This window comes from Macaca nemestrina, chromosome 11 (assembly GCF_043159975.1).
Source record: "Macaca nemestrina isolate mMacNem1 chromosome 11, mMacNem.hap1, whole genome shotgun sequence".
Taxonomy (NCBI): Eukaryota; Metazoa; Chordata; class Mammalia; order Primates; family Cercopithecidae; genus Macaca; species Macaca nemestrina.
In genome coordinates this window covers 79,592,134-79,597,326 of record NC_092135.1, presented here as the reverse complement: position 1 = coordinate 79,597,326, position 5,193 = coordinate 79,592,134, and the positions used below count along the sequence as shown (strand labels likewise).

Genomic DNA, 5,193 nt, shown 5'->3' with positions numbered 1-5,193 from the left:
AGGTCAAATTATCAATATTTAATTTGAGAGAAATGCATTTGTTATAAAGGAAAAAAAATTTTATTTAAAGAAGGTGAGACTCCAGGAATGAATTCTTTAATCAAAAATGATTATATTTCTCATTACAGTGAAGTGTGAATAATACTTGATGAGGATTTTGTTTATTACTAATAATGATGTTTTGAAAATTATATCAATAAGTGTGTGTGGTGGGGAGGGGGATATGGTATATATTTCTCAGATGTTCAAATTGCCAAAGGAGCTTTCTCTTCTCAGTTATGTCTTTGCTAGATGTTTCCAGTATATGTTGGATAAGTTATGAGTACTCAATATGTAATATTTTAGATCTGGCATGATTTAGCTAATTGTGTGGCTCACTGAATCTGAGTGAATAATACCATTTGACTTCTGTTGGCTTGTTTTTTCATTAATTTATCAGAGATTGTTTACAGTATGAAATAACTGAAGTGTTGATAAAGTGATGGTGAAAAAGATTTTAGATTTTCAATAAAATTTATACTCCATAAAACACAAGCAAAATCAAAAATATTTTGAGAGATATTTTATTATTTCTGTGGAGAGTAAACAAGAAATTCATTTTGGTTTTGAAGCTGTGTGGCAAATAAGTACAAATATTTGAATAATGACTATCTTTTTGAAAGCTATTCAATTTATGATTTCTGTCTTTGTTTCAGACTAGCCAGCTCAAATTATAGTTTAAGCTCTTTCCTTACCCCTAAATCTGGCTATCTAGTTTTCCAGGAAACTTACTGTGAATATTTGGCTAATTAGATGCAGACTTACAGGACTCTTTAAAAAGCTCAGTCATGGTGCCCAGTGTTTTTTGTTTGTTTTTGTTTTTGTTTTTGAAACAAAGCAAACAGGGAAGAGCGGAAAGGAGGAAGGGAAAGAAAGGAGGAAGAAGGGGAGGGAGGAAAGGAGGGAAATGAGGAGGAAGGGGACGGAGGAAAGGAAGGGAGGAAAGGAGGAAGGGTCGGAGGAAAGGAGGAAGGAAGGGAGGAAGAGAGAGATTTTGCTGAATCTGGTAGGCCGAAGGTCAGGGCCTTTGGAGTGGGAATTGTCCACGGTGCTGATAGGTTGCGGAAGTAGTTCCTTCTACAAGTCGCCTGGGGCCCTAAACCTGGTTTGCCCGCGTTCCTCCCGTGCCTTTAGGAACTTGTACGGGTCTCCTCTCCCAACCCACTGCAGCAGCCATTGTTATTGGGACGCTCCGGCGCCGTCGGTGTGTCTCGGCTCTCCACTCCCGAAGTTACACACAGCTACCGAGGATTTTTGTTTGCTTGCTTCTTTCTATTAAGGCAAAGGTTGGCAAATAGCGTGTGCTTGTCAGTTCCCTGGCCCTGCGATCCCCTTTGGACAGCAAGCTGTTCTTCGATCCCCGGGAAACAGGTGTGCGCCCTCTGCTCATGCTCCTCTCCCGAGAGCAGGTGCGACCGTGGACATACACTCACGGACACTCGCACACCCATCCACTTATGCCCACACTCACATACACATTCACATTCATTGACACACACCTGCACACACTCATATGTTCACATACACACTAACAATCATTTATATGCACACACGATTTGCACACACATTCACATAATCTTGCACACACACGGATTCACACACGTATATTCAAGTGGAATCACACACTTTTGCACACACAGGGCATCGGACGCACGAGGCCTTCAGCAATTGTGCCCGTGACCCACGCCTGCCAAGATGTTCCTACTGAGTTGATTTTACGTTGTTGGTTCTGCGTGTTAGATGGTTTCAGGAAAGCCTCTCGATCCTGACAGGTAATCAGAGACAAGTCCTCCCAAGGTCTGTGGGAGCCGAGAAAGGAGCCACCAAGGCCCCGTCGGGACCGGGAGGGCATAAATAATAAATAAAAAGGTCCAGGCAGGCCGAGCTGGGGAAGCCCGGCACTAAATCACTCCCCAAATCACAGTCGCGTCGTGCTCCATCCAATAGCTCTAAGCAATTTGTGGGGTTGGGGGTTGAAATCAATTTTTTCCGTTCTCGCAGGTGCAATATGAATCAATTATCTTAATTAAGATTATGCCGCAAGCCCTGGAGATTTGGGGAGGATGGGTTTTGCGCTCGGGGCGACGGCGAGGCATTTTAATAGCGTCTCTCGTTGCTCTTGACTCTCCCGGGTCGCCTGCCTGTCGAGCCTGGGCAGCTCCAGCCTCAGGCCAGGACCTGGGAGCCCAACTGCCTCCCCCGGGGCGCAGGCGCCGCGTCGGCGGTCTGTTCAGAACCCGCATCAACCCCCCTCCATCCCCCCGAAGCTCTCAAGAGCCTCCAAGCTACCCGGCCTATGTAGGACCTGCAGCTCTCAGTCCTCCGTTCCTGCGGCCCCTGTGCCCCACGGTCTCGCGGGCCCCTCGGCCACCTGGCCCCCTCACCCCTCTCTCCCGCCCCTGGAACGCGCCCAGGCCCCGACATCCCCCTCCTAGTTAGGGCGGGAAGAGGACGCGGGAACCTCTCGAGGTCGGCCGGGCTGCCCTGGCCACACTTGATCCTTTCATTGAACGCAAACCTCCCTTTGCAAGAGCTAGCATCTGTTTCCCTGAGAAACAGGTCACCGCCAGGGACGCCGGCCCGGCCCCTGTTCTTTATCTTGGCCCTGTGAATGCTTCGCCCCCCACCTCCCGCCCCCCGCTTTCGCCTCCAGCCACAGGCTTCCCACCCCCTACGTCCGGGCCACACGCCTCCATCCCTTCCCCACCCCCATCCCTCCACACCCCTCCCCCTTCCCCTCCGCCCGGCCCACTCCCCTCTCCCCACCCCCGGCCACGCGCCTCCTCCCGCCCCCCTTCCCGCAGGCGCTCCGGCTGCCGCTGTAACGGCCGGGACGCCCGGCCCTCGCCGCGCGCTCAGAGCGGGGACCCGGGAGGCGGCAGATTTGGGGCATTGCTCGAGGGCAGTGAGTCATGAAAGCGGCTTTTGTTGTCCGCGCGTGCGGTTCGCGTGCCGCTGGGTAGCCTGCAGCGCCCAGTAGGGACGGGAGCTGGGGAAGTACGGCTAACTGGCAGCGAGGGGAGAGAGAAAAAACTTAGGGAATCAGGAGGGGGAAAAGTGTGCAACCGTCCAAACAAGTCCAAAGAGAAGAAAATAAGGAGGCGGGGCGGGGCAGCGGAGACGGTCCTCAGCACTAAGCCCCGCCGCGCCTTCAGCTCTGTCCTCTCCCGGCGTCCGGCTGACTCTTCTCTCGCCCCAATTTCTCGCGCCTTCAACCCCAAACAAAACGCACCTCAATCCAGGCCGTGGTCCGGGCTCCTCGCTTTAGGGTCTTACTACCCTGCATCTCCCGGGAGCCTCGCGGGCACTGGCTGAGAGTCGCGATGCCGGCGCTCTGGGTCGAAATTATCCGCGCGGAGGAGGGTCACATCGGAGCCCTGCAGGTTGGAAAGCCCAGTGACAGCCACCGTGAGACCCAACCTCAGCCCGGTCTCTGAAACATCTTGGAGTGGCCTTTCCTTTGTAAAAATCCCCAGTCCTGAGCGAACAACGCGCAGTGGGCTTAGAAATGAATTTATCAAGGGGAGAGGAGGAAACAGACTAGTAATTCCCGCACTTTAAGCATTTGAGTCTGCTTCTGGCAAAATACTCGGGCGTCCCTCTTGCCCAAGAACATCTGACTCCACCATAATTCTCCTGTATTGCACAGGATGTCGCGAACTGGAGAAGTTTCTGCTTTCTGGGGGTGAGGACAAGAATTTAGCAGAGGGACCACTAGACTATCACTGACCTCGAGGTTAGATGGAGTCCTTTCTCCTACTCCATCCCCAGATCTCCTCCGGAGCTCCCCAAAGTTGGAAAAATGAGAGCCTAGGCACGAGTTCCATATGCCTGCAGCACGGTGTGCTGCCAGTCGGGGCAGCTGCTGGGCGAGGGGCAGCACTTAACCTGGCCCTGCCGCAAATGTCCTCAGACCTCAGGCTGTGTACTACCTTCTAAGGGCTAGTACTCTGACGCCCTCGAGTTTTAGCCCAACACTGAAGATACATAGAGTACAGGGGTAAATCCTAGGACCAGGCCCCTGGATGACTTATTTTATCCTCCCCTATGTGCTTTGTCAGCCGAGTGAATGTAGAAAAGCAAGCAAAACTCCGGAACCCCACAACGATTCACACCACGCTTCGGTGGCACAACTCCTTTCTTCCCCTTTTAGATTTGTACTGTGCAGGGAAGGCTGCACCTGCCACCTTCAGACACCGGCGATCTGGCTAGGACCCTCTTCCTCTATCCCCACTCTCTCCTCCTGTCCCCACCCTCTTCCAGATGCACCCCAGTCCAGCCGCTCAATCCTGACACTGTTTGCAAACTCGAGGGATATTTAGTGTAATTGCCTTTAAATAAGCAATTCACGTAAGAGGTATTTATTGCAGAGGGCTTCAGGTCTGGGAGGGGGTTAGGAGTTAGTTAATGAAGGATTAGGGGCAAAGCTGGGAAAGAACGAGTAGATAGGCCAGTTTCTTTCTTTTTTTAAAAAATCTATTCTGGAAAACGCTTATTCGAAAAGAGTAAAGAATTGCTATTTAGGCAACAGTGTGGCTCCTTCGGAACTGATCGGGAATTTCTGTGGTCTTTGCTTGACCTACAAGGTGGGAGTTTCAAATCAGAGGCTTTGAAGTCTGGAGGAGTTCGCAGCCATTAATCCTTCCCGGGGTTGTGCTAAAGGCATTTCTAGAAAGAAATCAATCGGAAAGACCCGTTCAACACAGGCCCATTGCATCTTCTCTTTGAAAAGGCTTGTCTGAATCAAGTATCTTATACAGACCCGAGATTGAGGGGAGCAAGAGCGCAGGTCCGGCTGTGGCGAGGTGTCCACCACCGTACTCATGGTCAATGCCTGGACTAGAGAGCTGAGGCCATGCAGGGCGGGCTGGCCAGGTAACTGGAAGCGTCCCTGGACTGGCTGAGAGGAGGTGCCTTTTGCAGCAACCCAGTGGCCATGGCTAAAAGGCAGAATCCAACCGTCAAAGAAGCCCCCAGCTCCCACATAAGAAAGCGCAAAGGCCAATGGAGCCAAGGCCTCCTCGAGAGAACTAGCTCGCTTTGAGGACAAGATCCTGGGGATGGAGGTAGGGACTGGAGTGAGAGGGTCTGGAGGGACAGTGGTAGCTGAGAGTCAGGACACGAAGGATTGAACGTATGGTAGGGATAGAATGG

General features: G+C 51.6%; 1 long non-coding RNA gene across 1 annotated transcript; it reads right to left on the bottom strand.

The window, feature by feature from the left end:
* Positions 1 to 545: 545 nt before the first annotated feature.
* On the bottom strand, positions 546 to 4,097 carry LOC139357166 (uncharacterized). The gene is made up of 2 exons (XR_011609900.1): positions 3,272 to 4,097; positions 546 to 1,311 (listed from the first exon to the last, which is right to left on the bottom strand). It is a non-coding gene; the product is annotated as an uncharacterized lncRNA (long non-coding RNA).
* Between the last annotated feature and the right edge of the window lie 1,096 nt (positions 4,098 to 5,193).